The following is a 20699-nucleotide window of genomic DNA, read 5'->3' as shown; positions in this document are numbered from 1 at the left end:
CCTGCTCTGAAGAAGAGGCACCAGCGGGGTGCTCAAAGACCCTGAAGATTCGGCAAACAGACTCATTCAACTGAAGTATTTGGCATGACCAGGGATGTACCAAAGATGCTTTTTTCATAACTATAGATGAGTGGAAGACAGTGCTTTAGATGCCTTCACTTGTCAAGGGATGTGATGATCACATCTGCCAAATTCTCTGGGAGTTGATGCTGCAGGGACTGGGAAGCCATCCATTGCCAGTAGCTCTCAAGGTGACTACCAGTCTGAACTTTCTTGTGAGAGGCTTGTTCCAGGGCCTCACAGAGAAACCTCTAAAATATCTCAAGCTTTGCTCATAAGTGTATCCGAGAGGTAACTGATGTCCTGAGTAGCAAAGCACACAATTACATCCAGTTCTTCCTGAACTAAGTCAGCCTGACTGCCAGGGCAGTGGGATTTGCAGCGATCTCCAGATTTCCACAGGTGGAGGGTGCCATCAACTGCACACATGTGACTTTCAGAACTCCCTGGGGACAGCCACTGCAATTCATCAACAGAAGGAATTCCACTCAATGTGCAACTTGTCTGCAACTACCAGAAGCAGGATATGCAGGTATGTGCAGGGTTCCCAGGGAGCTTCCACGACTCTTACATTTTGAATTACTTACAGGTGCCACAGATCTTCCAGGGTCCTCAACGCATCATGGTAGCACAGCGGGTAGCACTGTTGCTTCACAGCTCCATGGTCCCAGGTTTGATTCCGGGCTTGGGTCACTGTCTGTGTGGAGTCTGCACATTCTCCCTGTGTCTGCGTGGGTTTCCTCCGGGTGCTCCTGTTTCCTCCCACAAGTCTCAAAATAAGTGCTATTAGGTGAAGTGGACATTCTGAATTCTCCCTCTGTGTACCCGGACAGGCACCGGAATGTGGCGACTAGGGAATTTCACAGTAACTTCACTGCAATGTTAATGTAGGCCTACCTGTGACAATAAAGATTATTATTATTATTGCCTTCTCGGTGACAAAGGCTACCCGCAAAGGACAGTGATGATGCCTGTTTGGTGGCCACAACGTCCTTCAGAAGAGAGATAGAATGATGTTCATTCTCCAACATGTTCATTGATTGAGCAGACCATTGACATATCGAAGATGAGTTTTAGATGCCTGGACTGGTCAGGCGGCATTCTCCAGTGCTCTCCCCAGAAAAATCCAGCATCATTTGCTGTATTAAAAAAAACTGATGCTTCAATTTGGAATACAATAGTTGGAGAAGCTGTACATCTCCTCTGATGAGGACATCAAAAGGCTGAGCTTGATGAGGGCCAAGAAGCTGTGGTCTCAGAGGAAGAGGCCATAGCACAGGGCAGGTGAAGCAAATGGCATGTGGTACTTATTTTTTTATTATTTTTTTAAATTTAAAGTACCCAATTTTTTTTTCCAGTTAAGGTGCAAATTAGCGTGGCCAATCCACTTAATCTGCACATCTTTAGGTTGGGGGTGTGAAACCCACGCAGACATGGGGAGAATGTGCAAAATCACATGGACAGTGACTTGGAGTCGGGATCAAGCCTGGGTCCTCAGCATTGTGAGGCAGCAGTGCTAACCACTGCTCCACCGTGCTGCCCAGCATGTGATACTTATAATCACTATATTCCAGGAGGATGATGACAACTAGCTCATACAAGCTTCTTCCACCAGTGCCTTTCATGCCACCTTAAAACCCTTGTTGTGATCTTCATTATCTCAATGAAGCGCATCGATATCTGAATGAATGGTTACACCCGTGTGTCACAACGTCCTTATTGGAAGGCAAGGTAGCCTCTGGAGCATGTGGTCTTTCTGTTATGGAAAAATAATTTCAAGAGCTCGTTTTGTGAGCAGAGCAGACATGGTGCAGCCTCTTCAAGCATCTCACCACCATCCCACCATCAACATCCTCCATCCCATGGACCAGACCCGCTGATATTGCCAGCACCCTGTAGTGAAGCAGGTGATGGGAAGAACAAAGGTGGGGGGGGGGGGGGGGGGGGGGTCAGGGAGGGTGGACAGGGGAGTGGGCGGTGTGTGGAAGTAGGACAGGATGTTCAAGCTGTCAGTGGCCATGTCCCCTTGTCAGCAACCTGGAGGCAATTAGATTGTCCCGTGCGTGGCTGCCCTGGCGCACACATGTGTGCAGGCCTCCTGTGGCTGACCCCCCCCCCACTTCCTGCCCATTAAAGAACAATACAGGACAGGAACAGGCCCTTCCGCCCTCATAGCCTGCACCGGTCATGATACCACCTTGGCCAAGACCCTAAAGAACAAAGAACAATCCTAAGAACAACCTGACCCTCCTTCTCATCTACTTGTCAGATGAGGCCTGCCGTTCTTCCTCCTTCTCTCGCATATTGCCCCACTGCTGCGCGATGATGAGGAGACCCTCCTGGGGCTGAATTGGAGGGCTCCTCCAGAGCAGTCCAGGCACCTGACCCACATCTTTAGCAAGCCGATGCACCACTCAATTACTCTCCTGGTTGCTGCATGGCTTTGTTATAGCGGTTCTATTTTAAAATTTGTTCATGGGACGTGGGTGACGCAGGCCATGCCAACATTTATTGTCCATCCCTAATTGCCCTTGAGGGAGCAGTTAAGAGTCAATCACATTGCTGTGGGTCTGGAGTTACATGTAGCCAAATCAGGTAACAACAGCAGATTTCTTTCCCTTTGGGACATTAGTGAACCAGATGGTTTTTTAATGACAGTCGACAGTGGTTTCACTGTCATTAGACTTTTCATTCCAGATTATTATTGAATTCACATTTCACCATCTGCAGTGATTGGATTTAAACCTGGATCCCCAGAGCAATACTCTGGGTCTCTGGTTTACTAGTCCAGTGACAATACCAGTATGCCACTGCCTTCCCCAAGCATCATCAGCCATGACCGCAGCAGATAACCCCTGTCACCCAGGAGCCAAGTCTTCAACTGGGGGATCTGGGGGCGCCTTCAAAATTGTCGGGCACCGTCGAGTGTGCCAGCATGAAGGCTTGCTGCCAGGATACCAGGTGCAAATGTGCATGATGTGTAACCGGTGGTTACACACTAACTGCACATTGACGGAGTGGAATCCCTTTAGGTTTGTGAAGGGCACCCCCTCATGCGGTGGTGCGCATAGGGGGATCACCCCCTGGACCGGGGGCATCCCGGCAATGGCGGTGAATCCCGCTGGCTGAGGAACCTGGTGGGCTCAGTCCACATTCAGGTGGATTAATTATGCCACACGGGCATACAGGGCCTCCAATATGGTGCGGATTCAGCTGTGCACAGAGGTCTGGGAGATTCGAGGTAGGTCCCCACTCGGCACTTGGAAGGATCCCATGGCAAAAAGATTCCGTGGACCGTCTCCTTGACTCCCACCAGGAGAGGGTGTCCTCCCCATACACCCGCGGCTCCAGATGTGCCATGATAGAGCAGGTATGCCATAGGGACTCCCCGGTCAACTGGAGTCTTCAACAATACACTCGGTCTGGCAGGTCCTCGTACGACAGACACTACCGATACACATGAGGCCTGATACGATGCCTCCTTCCCATCTCCTCCTTGGCCTGTTGGGTGGTCGACGCTCCTTCGTCACCGGCTGGCTCCAGGTCCTCTGGGGCAGGCTCCTGTTCTGCAGGGTCCTCAGCAAGCAGCTCCTGCTCATGCAGCCTCATTGCGTCTGGCAGGGCTGTGGCGGCTAGGCAGATGACAAACACTTCTGGTTCGATAACAAAATCCTCTGACACTTTGCCCTCTGCACAACACCATTGACCCCGTCATTGCCTGGCCTCTAACCATGCCTCCTGTCGCTCCAGGGGTATCAGTGGCTGGCAATACCCATGCCAGTGATACACTCTGAGGCCCCTGATCTGTGCCCTAATGTGGAGGTCCTCCTTTGGTGGGCCATGTGACATGCCACCAACAGAGTAGCGGCAGGTTGGGGGGGGGGGGCGGACAAAGTTAGTCTCTGACCGGTGCTATCATTGGCAACATGCGTGTGGTCAGGGCCCATGGGTGGGGCTCAGCCAGGGGGGTGGGAATCTGTTGGGACTGTAGCTGTGGTGTACTGTGGGTCAACGGTTGTGCCTACTTGTCTGGGCAGGATGGATGGGGGCAGAGGCGCCGTGGGCAGGCAGGATGGGTGACAGCCGGTGGTCCTGTGGGTTGCGTTAGCTGAGGGTGTGATTGGCGCACATCTGCCCTGCAAGGGGAATTGTTGGGACTCATTTTTACCTTCCAGTAAGAATCAGTAGTTCAGTTGCTTGGGAGGTGTCAAAAATACGACTTTATTTTTAATTACTCACTGGTATACACTTGAATAAGATCTGAATAAAACTTAGAAACAAAATATCAAAGAATACATAAAAAAGGCAAGCACATTGCAAAAAACATTAAGCACAAAAGATAATCACTTGAACACAAACAAACAGATAGATGATTCAATAATTCAGGAGCAAAGGACCTCGACCACGAGAACCTACTTTTAAGGAAATTCTTGTCTCTGGTTTAACCCCTCGTTTACGTTCATTGGCTTCTACTACTCAGCTGAGATCTCCGGTTTGTTCAAATGAATGTCTGTTACTTGGAGGATAACTTGTTCATCAAACATTGGACATTACTTAAGATTGACTGTTGCCTAGCAAAACTAGCTTAGCTCTGCTGCCGCAGTCTTAGGAAAAGTACTGAATATGTTTTCTCACACCTGCCATGTTTCGCAGCTTGGCAGAGACCTAGCTAAAATTGATTAGTTGTTTAGACAGAGAACAGTCTGTTCTCAGTACTGAATACACTGGAATACAATAGTTAATTCGTTACATGAGAAAATGACTGGGTTCCCACTGTCAAGACAGTTTTAATATTTTTTTCCTATTAGCAATGTGCATTCAACTAGTCCCTGTATGAATAAAACTTTGAATCAAACTATACTCTATCAGGCAGTGTACCAGGTTGGGTGCTGAAGGCCACGGTTCATCAGCCCACTGGTAGGAGAATGCTCCCTGGTTCCCCTGCTGCCCCTGCAGTGGTACAGTGCCTCAGTTGGGTGCACTGGGGTATGCCAATACCTGATGGGCCAAGGGCTATGCTGGGTCACGCCCATCCCCTGGATGAGTCAGCTGGGGTCTGTGGGCTCCCAGGGGTGTGGCCTGAGGAGGGGCTCTGCACATCTATGGACCACAGTGGGCAGTCAGTTGGGTGTGCAACCAGATGGTGGTCCTTGCCTGGACATCCCGGTCCCGAGGGGGCACCACAACCTCACAGCCTATCCCCTGGTCGCCCCTGCTACTCCCCTCGGCCCTGGCAGACGACCAGCCAGCAGCACGACTGGCAACCCACTGTTGTGCCTTTGAATACTTGGCTTACTTCCGCTCTCATCTTCTTCAGCCATGGTGTCTGTTTCCCGATTTAAAATACCACAAGTGAACCGCGCCATTGTCACATCCACCCTGGCGGAGGCTGGAGACTATAGCTCAGGCCCGTTAATGATATGGCCATTACTGTGCACTTTGCATGTCCACGCCATGGACCGCATTCATGCCGCTATCGAGGTACCAGAGCATGGCGTTCTGTTGGACGCTCGCTGCCGACCTCGCTTTTCGGCTGCCGCAAGATTCTGCGCCCGATTGCGGTTCACGATTCTGGTGTCATCACTGGACAGAGAATCCCACCCAGTTAGTCATTGGCTGCATAGTGACCAACATTACAAATCATTCGCAGTTTCTGAGGAGCCGGTAATAAGTCCTCACTCACTTGGGAGATGCCAATCTCATCCTTGGCGTAGGTATGGTCCTGACCCTCAACAGCCAGCTCTGTGTCTGCTCTTCAAATCTCATGAGTGGTATGAACTCAGGCTGTCAATAACACATAGGGGCATTGTGTAGCGGTAGATAACGTGTGAGACAATGACAGGCCTTCTAAATAGACTTATCTCGATTGAAGAGTGAATGGAAGAATCTGTCTCATCAAATAGTTATTTGTATCAAACCAATGAGATTATCTGACAGCATCTGTGGAGAGAGAAGGAAGCTGACATTCCGAGACTTAAAATGTTAGCTCCCTTCTCTCACCATGGATGCCGTCAGACTGGCTGAGATTGTCCAGTATTATCTGTTTTTGCTTCAAATTTCAGCATCCGCAGTAATTTTCTTTTATCAATGATATTAGCTGTTTTTCAAGGGTGGAGTGCCCAGCACCGTGGAATAGGAGATGCTCGAATCAAGTGAATTTTGACCAACGTCAGGCAGAATCAAGAAGCCATTGTGTCTGCCACCAAAAATAGGTTGACCATTGACTGTATCTGCACCGATCTGGACCAAACTGTTTTCCAATTCAGTGAAGTACTGTTGAGCTTGGGCGGCACGGTGGCGCAGTGGGTTAGCCCTGCTGCCTCACGGTGCCGAGGTCCCAGGTTCGATCCCGGCTCTGGGTCACTGTCCGTGTGGAGTTTACAAATTCTCCCTGTGTTTGTGTGGGTTTCACCCCCACAACCCAAAGATGTGCAGGCTAGGTGGATTGGCCATCTAAATTGCCCCCTAATTGGAAAAAATTAATTGGGTACTCTAACATTTATAGAAAAAAAAAGTACGATTGAGCTCCATGAGGGAGGATAGCAGAAAGAGGATGGAAGTGGGGATCAAAGTGTTTCTGCTTCAGACCCATTTCACTGCCTTGGTCTTTAGCCTGCACAAGAGACTTACAGAAGGACAGCGGAAATGCTTAAGGGATGTCCTCAAAACATCCCTGAACAAGTCAAACATCCCCACTGGATCCTTGGGACACATTGAAAGACTTGGGATCACACAGACGTGAAGTCGAATTATTGGCATGAGCGCACAAAGCTCCAAACACATCTCCCCGACTTTTCAAGCACCACTTTCTCCACATCGTCTGAAGACCATTTCAGAAAACCCATCAAACCAGAGCGGAAGCAAGTTATTCTCGATGCAAGTGACTGCTTAAAAAGAAAAAAGTAGTCCACATGCTGTCTTGGATCCCAATGGCTAAATCTGCCCCTGCAGAATAGACAAACTTTTAACAAGGCCTTCACGGGCTCCAAAACTCCAAGAATGTTGATTGGGAGGAGTGCAGCAGTCACACTAGGGAATGCAAATGGGTCCCTTGTAAATAGTGTCTTCATAAGTTTCTGTTGTTTATTTGGCCCACATAAATGTTATTCTTTTTCACAACTTTCCAGTCTTGTCCATTATTGGGTACAGGGTGGTTAGTGGTCTTTTAACGTCTTTGAAAATTGGGAAGACATGAATTGTTGAGGAGTATTAGGGGATGTTTAAGTGCTGGTTAGTTGGTTACAGATTTGCTTCGTGTCTGTACCATAGGGGTTGCAAAGAACAAAGAACAAATAATAATTACAGCACAGGAACAGGCCCTTCGGACCTCCAAGCCTGCACCGATCCAGATCCTCTATCTAAAACATAGAACATAGAACAGTACAGCACAGAACAGGCCCTTCGGCCCTCGATGTTGTGCCGAGCCATGATCACCCTACTCAAACCCACGTATCCACCCTATACCCGTAACCCAACAACCCCCCCTTAACCTTACTTTTTAGGACACTACGGGCAATTTAGCATGGCCAATCCACCTAACCCGCACATCTTTGGACTGTGGGGGGAAACCGGAGCACACGCGGGGAGGACGTGCAGACTCCGCACAGACAGTGACCCAGCCGGGAATCGAACCTGGGACCCTGGAGCTGTGAAGCATTTATGCTAACCACCATGCTACTGTGCTGCCCTCCATGCTGCGGTCCATGGCGTGGACATGCAAAAGTGTACAGTAATGGCCATATCATTAACGGGCCTGAGCTATAGTCTCCAGCCTCCGCCAGGGCGGATGTGACAATGGCGCGGTTCACTTGTGGTATTTAAAATCGGGAAACAGACACCATGGCTGAAGAAGATGAGAGCGGAAGTAAGCCAAGTATTCAAAGGCACAACAATGGGTTGCCAGTCGTGCTGCTGGCTGGTCGTCTGCCAGGGCCGAGGGGAGTAGCAGGGGTGACCAGGGGATAGGCTGCCTATTTTCTAAGGATCTGTATCCCTCTGCTTCCTGCCCATTCATGTACCTGTCTAGATACATCTTAAATGACGCGATCGTGCCCGCCTCTACCACCTCCGCCGACAATGCTTTCCAGGCACCCACCACCCTCTGTGTAAAGAACTTTCCATACATATCCCCCTTAAACTTTTCCCCTCTCACCTTGAACTCATGACCCCTAGTAATTGAGTCCCCCACTCTGGGGAAAAAGCTTCTTGCTATCCACTCTGTCTATACCTCTCATGATTTTGTAGACCTCAATGATGTCCCCCCTCAACCTCTGCCTTTCTAATGAAAATAATCCTAATCTACCCAACTTCTCTTTAATAGCTAGCGCCCTCCATACCAGGCAACATCCTGGTGAACCTCCTCTGCACCTTCTCCAAAGCATCCACATCCTTTTGGTAATGTGGCGATCAGAACTGTACGTAGTATTGCAAATGTGGCCGAACCAAAGTCTTATACAACTGTAACATGACCTGCCAACTCTTGTACTCAATACCCCTTCCGATGAAGGAAAGCATACCATATGCCTTCTTGACCACTCTATCGACCTGCGCAGCCACCTTCAGGGTACAATGGACCTGAACACCCAGATCTCTCTGTACATCAATTTTCCCCAGGGCTTTTCCATTTACCGTATAGTTTGCTCTTGAATTGGATCTTCCAAAATGCATCACTTCGCATTTGCCCGGATTGAACTCCATCTGCCATTTCTCTGCCCAACTCGCCAATCTATCTATATTCTGCTGTATTCTCTGACAGTCCCCTTCACTATCTACTACTCCACCAATCTTAGTGTCTTCTGCAAACTTGCTAATCAGACCACCTATACCTTCCTCCAGATCATTTCTGTATATCACAAACAACAGTGGTCCCAGCACGGATCCCTGTGGAACACCACTGGTCACAGTTCTCCATTTTGACAAACTCCCTTCTACTACTACTCTCTGTCTCCTGTTGCCCAGCCAGTTCTTTATCCATCTAGCTAGTACACCCTGGACCCCATGAGACTTCACTTTCTCCATCAGCCTACCATGGGGAACCTCATCAAATGCCTTACTGAAGTCCATGTATATGACATCTACAGCCCTTTCCTCATCAATCAACTTTGTCACTTCCTCAAACAATTCTATTAAGTTGGTAAGACTTGACCTTCCCTGCACAAAACCATGTTGCCTATCACTGATAAGCCCATTTTCTTCCAAATGGGAATAGATTCTATCCCTCAGTATCTTCTCCAGCAGCTTCCCTACCACTGACGTCAGGCTCACCGGTCTATAATTATCTGAATTATCCCTGATACCCTTCTTAAACAAGGAGACAACATTAGCAATTCTCCAGTCCTCCGGTACCTCATCCGTGTTCAAGGATGCTGCAAAGATATCTGTTACGGCCTCAGCTATTTCCTCTCTCATTTTCCTCAGTCACCTGGGATAGATCCCATCCGGACTTGCAGACTTGTCTACCTTAATGCCTTTTAGAATACCCAATACATCCTCCCTCCTTATGCCGACTTGACCTAGATCAATCAAACATCTATCCCTAACCTCAACATCAGCCATGTCCCTCTCCTCGGTGAATACCGATGCAAAGTACTCGTTAAGAATCTCACCCATTTTCGCTGACTTCACGCATAACTTTCCTCCTTTGTCCTTGAATTGGCCAACCCTTTCTCTAGTTACCCTCTTGCTCCTTATATATGAATAAAAGGCTTTGGGATTTTCCTTAATCCTGTTTGCTAAAGATATTTCATGACCCCTTTTAGCCCTCTTGATTCCTCGTTTCAGATTCCCGATATTCTTCCAAAGCTTTGTCTGTCTTCAGTCGCCTAGACCTTATGTATGCTTCCTTTTTCCTCTTAGCTCGTCTCACAATTTCACCTGTCATCCATGGTTCCCTAATCTTGCCATTTCTATCCTTCATTTTCACAGTAACATGTCTGTCCTGCACTCTAATCAACCTCTCTTTAAAAGCCTCCCACATATCAAATGTGGATTTACCTTCAAACAGCTGCTCCCAATCCACATTCCCCAGCTCCTGCCAAATTTTGGATTAGTTGGCCTTCCCCCAATTTAGCACTCTTCCTTTAGGACCTCTCTTGTCTTTGTCCATGCGTATTCTAAAACTTACGGAATTGTGATCAATATTCCCAAAGTAATCCCCAACTGAAACTTCAACCACCTGGCCAGGATCATTCCCCAACACCAGGTCCAGTATGGCCCCTTCCCAAGTTGGACTATTTACATACTGCTCTAGAAAACCCTCCTGGATGATCCTTACAAATTCTGCTCCATCTAGACCTCTGACACTAAATGTATCCCAGTCAATGTTGGCAAAATTAAAATCTCCCATCACCACCACCCTGTTGTTCCTACATCTTCATTTGTTTACATATTTGTACCTCTATCTCATGCTCGCTGTTGGGAGGTTTGTAGTACAGCCCCAACATTGTTACTGCACCCTTCCTATTTCTGAGCTCTGCCCATATCGCCTCACTGCTCGAGTCCTCCATAGTGCCCTCCTTCAAAACAGCTGTGATATCCTTTCTGACCAGCAATGCAACTCCACCACCCTTTTTACCTCACTCTCTATCCCGCCTGAAGCATCGATATCCTGGGATATTTAGTTGCCAATCATGCCCTTCCCTCAATCAAGTCTCAGTAATAGCAATAACATCATACTCCCAGGTACTAATCCAAGCCCTAAGTTCACCTGCGTTACCTACTACACTTCTTGCATTGAAACAAATGCACCTCAGAACACCAGTCACTTTGCGTTCATCATCTGCTCCCTGCCTACTCTTCCCCTTAGTCACGCTGACTTCATGATCTAGTTTACAGAATGAGTAGCTGGTGCATTTCCTTCTGACATAGATCCACTGGTGAAACCTAAGTGAAATTTGCATTAAAGAAGAAATCCCAGGCAGAGTATAAGTACCTGGTGGAATATTATCCTCATCATTCTCTTCAGTCTCCCCTTGCTATCCCTTCCCCTCTGAATTGTCTGAGGAGAATCTGAGCTCTTCATCTTGTTCTTCTGCAGGGGTGCAAGCTTTACTGTTGCGCAGTGGTATGCAGAGCACAACAGACCATCTGGAGACCCTGGCTGGTGCCTACTGAAAGGGGCCAAAAGATCAGAATTGCATCTTCAACAAGTGAGTGACCTGTTCTCTCATAGATGTTGTGATATAACATTTGTTGCATTTTTGGGTTTAATTTATGTTGTCATGAGCCATGTCTGAACTGAGTATTCCTTGTTGCTGAGCAACCACCCCTTGGCTCTGTTTACAGGTCTGAAGACATCAGGGAACTTGTGGTTCCTTAACAGCTGCACATTAACAGTGTGGAAGCCCCTGTGGCTAGCGAATGCCCCTGGCTGATCTACGACTTGTGCAGTCAATGACACACTGCAGCTGTGTGAAGCCAGCCAAAGCCACAAAACCGAATCTTGCTCATTCCAGTTCAGGGCCTTTTAAACTCGGGGTCGCAACCCACGGGTGGGTCGCTGGCGGGTTTCAGGAGCAGCGCCGGCCCTAGGGTTGCTGGCGCCCCGGGCAAGCTGAACTTCGGCGCCCTTGGGGAGGGGGGGGGCGGGGCCTGGGAGGGGGGGGGGCCTGGGAGGGGGGGCAGGGCCTGGGAGGGGGGGGGCTGGGAGGGGGGCGGGGCCTGGGCGGGGTGGGGGGGCCTGGACGGGGGCGGGCCCGCGGGGGGGGGGGGGGGGGGGGCGGACCCGAGGGGAGGGCGGGGGGGGGGACGGACCCGAGGGGAGGGCGGGGGGGGGGGGGGGGACCCGAGGGGAGGGCCGAGGGGAGGGCCGCCCTGGGGGAGGGGTGCCGCCCTGGGGGAGGGGTGCGGTACGTTTCAGCGCCGCCGCTTCAGCGCTGCCGTTTCAGCGCCAGGACTTTTCAGCGACAGGACATTTCAGCACCAGAAAAAAAAAATCATACAGCAGGAAAAACAAGACCTTGGGGAACTGCCCCTCATAAGCATCCTCCAGAAGGAACATCCCAATACCCAGGGACAACAGGATACTGGCCATATCATTGGACCTGCACCCCATCCAAATCCAAACCTCTCCCGTCCCAGCAGGGAAAATGTACTGTCCCCATTCATATTAAGAGGAAAAGGATAATCACTCCAGCCCCAGCCAGGGGGACCCCGGGAAACTAACCCGACCAACAGAGTGCACCATGATTAGAAATAACACCCTCAAGAGAGACGAAAAGAATGAAAGGAGCGGGATGCAGTCATAATAATAGTCCTTGGGGGGAGTGATAATTGATTATTGATTATTGAAACCGCATGAGCAGATGGTAAATTGTTTTCTAACCTACACCAGATGACATGTAGCTCAACGGAGGGTTTTTCAAAACTCTCACTGACAGTTTCAGCTTTTTCTCCCCTATGTTTAAAGAGCATGGGATTTTTATCCCCATGTTTAAAGAGAAGCAAATTTTAAAAGCATCAGACATGACATTTAAGCAGACCTTGGGGGTGAGGCTTCTGTATCTGGGTTCTGCACACCACTTAGCACACAGTAATAAAACTCCAAAAAAAGGCCAAATAACTAAGTGTTATAACTAAGTATACCTGTGTCACCACCTTTGCACTGCAGCTTTTTGGCTCCCCTGTTAATCTCGTTGCGCTTGTAAAGTGACCTGTGAATGAATGAGCGCTGGCCAGCTGAAATTTTTGGCGCTGAAACGGCAGCGCTGAAATTTTTGACGCTGAAACGTCCAGGCGCTGAAACGGCAGCGCTGAAACATCGGCGCTGAACTGTCCCATTCCCCTGGGGGAGGGCGGCCACAGCGGGGGAGGGCGGCCACCGCGCATGCGCTGGTTGGCACCGGCCCAACTGCGCATGCGCGGGACCCGAGTTGCCGGTGCCTTGAGCCGGCCCTGTTCAGGAGGGTCATGGAGTGATCGGTCGTGGTGTTCCTGATTTTGGGAAAAGCGGGCAAAGTCCTTGACTGGCTTTTAAGAATGTTGGCCGTGGGCAGTCCCCGATTGGCTGCGGCGTTCGAGGGGGTAGGGCGGGGGCAGTAGGAGATTGGGCTGTGTGCTGGTCACCACGTGTGGGGGATGGGGAAACAGGGGCTGACGGCCAGCCAGGTGGGCTTGCGATGCTGACAGTGGTGGCCCCAGCTTGGAGCTCCGCGCTGATGCTCGTTCTCTGTACGCTGCTCAGCTCATCCCCCGCCACCGATCGGCACTATGTGACCTGCGGCTCCGTGGTCAAGCTTCCCAATGGCCGGCACAACGTCCGCTTGCGCTCCTATGACATGAAGTACAGGTCGGGAAGTGGTCAGCAGTCTGACTGGGGTGGATGTATCTGACGACAGGAACAGCTGGACAGTGAAATTAAATCCAGGCCAGATTTGTCTGCGAGGAATACCGATCAAATGTGGCTAGTAAATACAACTGACACTTTGTATCATTCTCGAGAAACCAGGAAGTAAGTGCTTTTGGTGAGAATGGAAAAGGAGATGACTTGGATGGATGGATAGTGTGATGCAGTGGACCCAGTTGGGAGCGAGATGATGATGTACACTTCCAGCATGCAGGCACCCACCCAAGTCTTTCTAACGATAACTGGAGAGCAATATGGTCATCCAATCTGAGGCCAGTTTGAGATCAATGGCACATTCAGCCCTAGTGCCAACAATTACTGGATTGTAATGGAGAATGTCTTTATCAAACCCAGTGCTGTGCCATTGAAATATGATGAGTTATAGCTTTATTTTAATAAGACTATGTGTGGGAAGTAAGGAGGCCAGTAAGAAATATTGTGACATTGTGTGTATTTGACAAGTTACTTCATCTCATCTAAAGTATAGTTTGTAAAGTAAAAACAAGATTGTACTTTTTTCTATACTTGTTTAAATTTCTAAAGAAATGGGAATATATTTAGAACAAAGTTTGTGTGTCAATGTAAGGATGCGCAAGTTCAACTGAAATTGTTTTAATTTTCAGAAGTAAAAAGTCATAAACTTAAAATAAAGTTTCAAGTCCAAAAAGAAAGAATGCCAGCAGTGACCGGCTTTTATGTTTTGAATGCTGGCCACGGCCGGCCTTTAAATACAAACAATGGAGTATTTCTGCCGGAAGCGGCAGCAGAGAGAAGGTCACACGTCCGGCACATACAATGAGGTCACACGCCCTGTACGTCCATGCTTTAGCTGTAAAATCGCTGGGGAGAGATTCCTCCATTTTATAGTTGTCAGCAAGCATGCAACTGTGTGAAGAACTGAATAATGAAGAGAGGACCAGAGACACAAACAGACTAAGATCTCACAACTGAATACGCTCGAGAGAGTTTCCAAGGAGAGTTCACGATGGACAAAGCAGTACTGACGTGAGCTGTATCCAGAGCTCAAAGGCCTCTGATGAACAACCCATTTAAGAAGAAACTGAAATTGGGAACAAAGCAGTATAAAGATAATTCCTTGAGATATAGTTTTAATTGTGCCAAACAAATCAGGATGCGTGTTATATGCAGAGAAGTATTGGCAAACGAAAGTTGAAAACCCTCAAAACTTCAAAGATATTTAAAGACATTGCGGGTTCGAGGACAAACCTCTTAATTTTTTACAAAGGATGCAGTGAGAACTTAAATTGTCAGCTAAAGTACTTAGCAGAAATGTAATATTGACTGACAAAGCAAGTGAGATCGTGAGGACCAAGCAGGCTCATCTGTCCCATTAAAGGTGAGCAATAAAGGTGTGTCGTGCTCAGCTGGTGCCAATCGTGATGTTGCCAGTTGGTAATACTAGGTCCAGGAAAAATAGTTGAAAAACACTGTTCTAATTAGTACTATATCAGGTTAGTTGACATAATTGCTGGCCCTGATAAGCAATCTAGCTTTCAACTGCACATGTAAACTGCCTTCTGGAAGATTTTGGATGTGTCTGTGGAGAAGCCCTGACAGAATCCAGGGGCAAAAACGTTGAGCACTTCCCCTGATATCATAGAATAAGCTTTCAAACTGTAGAACAGTGTTGAATAACCTTCCAAAATGTAGAAAGTCAACTCAGCAAAAGGGTTGATAAATGGCAATAACATTCATGCCACTAAGGCCACACAATATATCCAACAAAAGAGAGTCTAAACACTCTCAGCTATCAATGATATTACTACCCTGGAATCACCCCACATTCAATATTCCAAGGGTCACCATCGACCAGAAATTTTTTATTTTATAAATATTTTTATTCCCCCTTTTCACATTTTCATTATATTTACAACAACAAATAATTAACAATAACAACAAATACAATGGCAATCCCCTAGCCAGCAATCCCCTCAACCCACCCACCCTCAAACAGCTCTCAAATTTTGAATACAAAACACCAATGAAAAAGAATCATCATTAATTTATAGATTCCACCCCCCCCCAGCTAATGTTCGATGTCATCCAATTCGTGAAAATGCATGATGAACAAGGCCCCTGAGTTGTAGAACCCTTCCATCCTCCCCTCAACTCAAACTTTACTTTCTCGAGTGTTAGGAACTCCAGCAGGTCTCCCCGCCATGCCGAGGCACAGGCCAGAGAAGCCGACCCTCACACCAACAGAAACTACCATCGGGCAATCAGCAAGGTGAAAGCTAAGACATCTGCCTCCGCACCTGCTTCCAACCCCGACCGATCTGACACCCCGAATATGGCTTCTAGGGGACCTGATTCGAGCCTCACATTCACCACCCTTGAGATTGCCCTAAAGATCTCCCTCCACTACCCCTCCGGTTTTGGGCAGGACCAGAACATATGAACGTGATTTTCAGGGCCTCCCCCACAGCGTTCACAGACATCCTCAACCCCCTCATAAAGTCGGCTCATCCTCACCCTTTTGAGGTGCGCCCTATAGCCACCTTCAGCCGTATCAGCCCCAACCTCGTACATGAAGTTGACGCATTCACCCTCCGTAGCACCTCACACCACAACCCCTCCTACATGCCCTCCCTCAACTCTTCCTCCCACTTTACCTTCATCCCATCCAGTCATACCTTATCTTCTCCCAAAATAACCCCATAAATCGCCGACACCACACCTTTCTCCAATCCCCAATCCAACAGTGTGGGAGCCCGTGCAATCAGAAAGCTCTGTATCTCCTTCCTGGAAAAAGTTTGGAACTGCATAAACCTAAACATCTCCTCCCCCTGCCCCAACCCATATTCCTCCCCCAGCTCCTCCAACTTCACAAACCGGCCGCCCAGAAACAACTCTTTTAATGCCCTAACTCCCCTCTCCTCCCATCTCCGCAAATTCCCATCCCACCTCCCAGGTTCAAATCTATGATTCCCTCGAATCTGCATTCCCCTTGATCCCGGCCACAACCTAAATGCTGGCGCAATTGGCTTGAGATCCTGAGCGTCGCCACTACCACCGGACTCCGAGTATTTCCCTGGAGCCATCAGGTGCGGCGCTGTTGCCAACGCCCTCAACCCCGACCCTCTGCATAGACTCTCCTCCATTCTAACCCACTGGGAGTTGCCCCGTCTCACCCAGCCCCGCACCTTCTGACCAGAAATTTAACTGGATTAGGCACATAAATACTGTGGTTACAAGAGCAAGTCAGGCTGGGTATCCTGTATCATTCTTGACTCCCAAAGCTTTTTTTTTCAATCTGCAAGCCACAAATCAGTTGTGTGATGGACTACTCTCCATTTACCTGGATAAATTCACTCCAAAAACACTTAAGATACTTGACACATCCAGAATAAAGCAGCCCACTGACTGGCACCCATCCACCAGTTTAAACTTTCACTCCGTGAGAGGTTGGCCTGATGACATTCTTTCAAGTATCTGCCAAAATATCTTTTAAAAAGTCTATGTTAAAACAGCTATGATGACTTGTAGAATTGTTTTCTCCAATTTACTTTCTGAGCTGAGAGCCAAATAACTGGCTGTGCCATTAGGTTACATGTTTTTCATAGAATCCATAGAATCCCTACAGTGCATAAGGAGGCCATTCAGCCCATCAAGTCTGCACCACCCCTGTGAAAGAACACTTTAACTAGGCCCATTCCCCTCCTTTCCACATAACCCCATGCATTGATCATGGCCAATCCACAAAACCTGCAGATCTTTATTATTCTCATTGCATTTGGGGGGGGGGGGGGGGGGGGGGCAAACAATCTGCTTCCACAAATTACATTTATCTACCAACCACAGTTTGTCTGGTTCAGAGTAAAAGGAAATTAGTCTTTCTAGGGTGGAGAGGTTTGTGTGTATCTTGTATAGACAAATCCAGGTAGGATTAGTATCTGTATTCAACTTTTTTAAATGTTTTTTTTTCAGGCGGCAGAAAATGTCAAATGATGGAAGAATGTATTACTTTAATTGCTATTTGTAACCCTGCTCCTTCCTTGGTAACTCCAGCTCCCTTGTCTCTTCTTCATCTGAGAGGATTAGGTGGTCCAGCCTTACCAATATTTAGAGTAATTGCTTCTTTCATTGCTTGGCTACTCCTGTGGTCTGAAAATACTTTAAAATGGTGAGGTATCGATACTAGCGTCATTTGCTTTTCCTGAGGCAAGCCAAACCATTCCAACATCTTATGCTTAACTCGCTCTACTGTGAACCAAGAGCAACTGAAGTATGAATCATGAGAATGTATTTGCAATATAAGCTATTAATTCCTCTCTGCCACTGCCAGCAATTAAACTATTAAAGAAAAATAACCTTTCCTGAAATTGTCTTTTATTTACATGATTCAGACTTATGGTAAGGTTACTGCCAATGCCTTCAGCTAACAGCAATATCTTCAAGAATTAACCAGTCAGTTAATACTCGTAGGTAAGACTAACATAATTCAGTTAGAGGCCAATTTACGATATATGAAATTTGGATTATTCCTTTGCCGCAGATGGGGAAATTTAGCCTCTAGATTTCTAAACAAAACTGCAGATTTTTAATTGATTTACTCATCTTTGCAAATATAGCAAAAATACTATTCAAGGTGTGACTGCAAAGAAACATTAAAATATTTAGGTTTTCAGATGGAATAAAAGGAAGAAGATGCATAAACTGCTACGCTCCACAGCAACACTAGAGGTCTCTATTATTATGTCAGTGATTGACAGATAATTTATGAGCATTTGTTTTGCCGATGGAACCAAATCACATTCCATTCAAGGAAAGCTTGCCACACACAATTATAAAACTGTTGTAGGTGGAGAGGTCAGGGCATTGGAAATCATTTAAAACCACATTCTAGTTAACCTACAATTAGGGCAGCAAGGTTCTTGTAGAAGCCCCTTCACGAAAGATGAGGAGCATAAGGTAACAATGAGCAAAGAAGCAGCAACAAAGAAAACTAAGGAGGAAAACAAAATTGGAGAAATCCTGACCTACCCAATGTTACTTTTAGGTTATAATAATAGGGGCAGCACGGTGTCACAGTGGTCAGCACTGCTGCCTCACGGCTCCCAAGTCTCAGGTTCGATCCCGGACCTGGATCACTATCCGTGTGGAGTGTCAGAATATTCATCCATGTATATGATGGAGTGCAGACAGGCAGTGATTGACACACAGGATGACCAGTGAGCACACAGAACACAGCAGCCAATCACCAGACAGGACATGGCCACTATAAAGCCAGAGGGCACCAGTTTTCCCGCTCTCTCGGGATCCAGCCTTTGACACACTCAGAGCTCGTGAGCAGCAGCTAGTACAAACACCATGTGGTAGTCAGTTAGTCTGGTCAGGTTAGCCTCAGGTCTCCAGTCAAGTCAGCATAGTGTCAACCCACAGTTAAGCATGTAATATAGTTAGTTGTTCAATAAATTCGTGTTGCATCTCTTCAAGTGTTGGAAGCCTGTCTCTCAGTACACTGCATCAAATGCAGTCCACATAGACCCAGCTTACCCAACACATCATGGTACCAGTGAGTAGTGCTGAAGTTTGACGGACCTACCTTGAGATGATCTGCCTTTGACCAGTGATCAGCCATCCGGTAACATGGACAGCGTCCGCCCACCTCCGCAGCTCCGCATCGTCGGCAACCTCAGTGCAAACTGGAAGATTTTCAAACAGAAGTTCCAGCTATATCTTGAAGCCACCGACCTCGAGGCCACATCAGATGCCAGGAAGATCTCACTCTTCCTTTCTACAGCCGGGGACCACGCTATCCACATCTACAACCCCCTCACATTTGCTGAAGGCAAAGACAAGACGAAATTTAAAACAGTCCTGCTGAAGTTTGACAGCCACTGCGATATTGAGGCCAATGAGAGCTTTGAACGGTACGTTTTCCAGCAGAGGTTTCAGAGTAAGGATGGACCTTTTCAGTCCTTTTTAACCCATCTCTGCATTCTTGCGCAGTCATGCAACTATGACTTGACAACTGATTCCATGGTCCGGGATCAGATCGTTTTCGGGGTCCACTCCGATTCCCTTCGCCAGCAGCTCCTAAAAGTTAAGCAGCTCACCCTTACTATCGCTATCGAAACTTGCGTTCTCCACAAGCACACTAACAACCGGTACTCCCACATCAGGGTGGCAGAAACGGCAAAGCTAAACCCCCGCGAGGCAGAACAGGTGTAGGCCATCAAACAAATGCAGGGCCTGAGTCTGGATGAGAGTGGCCATTTTGCACGCTTTACTCGGGCTCCAGCACATGCGCGCCACGACCGAGGGGACGGCGAGACAGACAACCAGCCCGCACAAGTATGCACGTTGTTCGACCGCACTGCGCCTGCCCGGTGGCGCACGGAACGTCCTGACGTCGACGTCATGACGTGTTCTAATTGTGGCTCCGCCCATTTAGAGCAGCAATGTCCGGCAAAATCTCGACGCTGCCTCCAGTGTGGCAAGCTTGGCCACTACGCAGCCATTTGCAGATCTGCTCCACTGCCCAGCACACAGCGATCCCAGCCATAGCGCAGGAGCGTCAGATCAGTACAGCAAGCCCGTGACAGACTCCGACACCGACAGTCTACCAGATCCCGACGCTGAGGGCCTCAAATCCCCATTCCGGGTGGGCATCATCACTAAGCATGCGCTGCCTTTCTCAACGATGGTGAAACAACTCCCAATCCTGAGCATTGATCCGGACGATGAGTGGTGTGCCACCCTTACGGTTAACAAGGCTTGCATACGTTTCAAGCTGGACACCGGCGCTTCAGCAAACCTCATTTCAAATTCGGACCTCGACACCATCCGCGTCAGACCAAGCATTCTTCCACCGGCCTGCCAGCTCCTCGACTACAATGGCAATGCCATTGCTGCCAGTGGCTCATGCCGCCTTGCGGTGTCCAATAGGTCATTAAAAGCAACGTTGCGATTTGAAATCGTAGGAATCAAAATCGTGTTGCATCTTTTCAAGTGTTGGAAGCCTGTCTCTCTCTACACTGCACCAAATGCAGTCCACATAGACCCAGCTTACCCAACACATCATGGAGTTTGCACATTCTCCCCGTGTTTGCATGGGTTTTGCCCCCACAACCCAAAGATGTGCAGGGTAGTTGGATTGGCCACGGTAAATTGTCCCTTAATTGAGCAAAATAAATTGAGTACTCTAAATTTATAAGAAAAAAATTAACCTACAATTATGCATGATATTAATAATTTTTCACAAATGTATTTGTTCTTTACTGATTTTTATTATTCTATCTTTTTTATTGAGTGCTTATTAAAAACATTTGGC

The 20699-nt window shown here is 47.9% G+C and overlaps 1 pseudogene; it reads left to right on the top strand.

Annotated features, from left to right (window-relative positions):
- The first annotated feature begins 13205 nt into the window (after nt 1-13205).
- LOC119963758 lies at nt 13206-13787 on the top strand (annotated as a pseudogene).
- The last annotated feature ends 6912 nt before the right edge of the window (nt 13788-20699 follow it).

Source organism: Scyliorhinus canicula, chromosome 3 (genome assembly GCF_902713615.1).
Source record: "Scyliorhinus canicula chromosome 3, sScyCan1.1, whole genome shotgun sequence".
Classification (NCBI taxonomy): domain Eukaryota; kingdom Metazoa; phylum Chordata; class Chondrichthyes; order Carcharhiniformes; family Scyliorhinidae; genus Scyliorhinus; species Scyliorhinus canicula.
The sequence above is the reverse complement of the archived record's forward strand: the minus strand, read 5'-3'. Positions and strand labels throughout refer to the sequence as shown.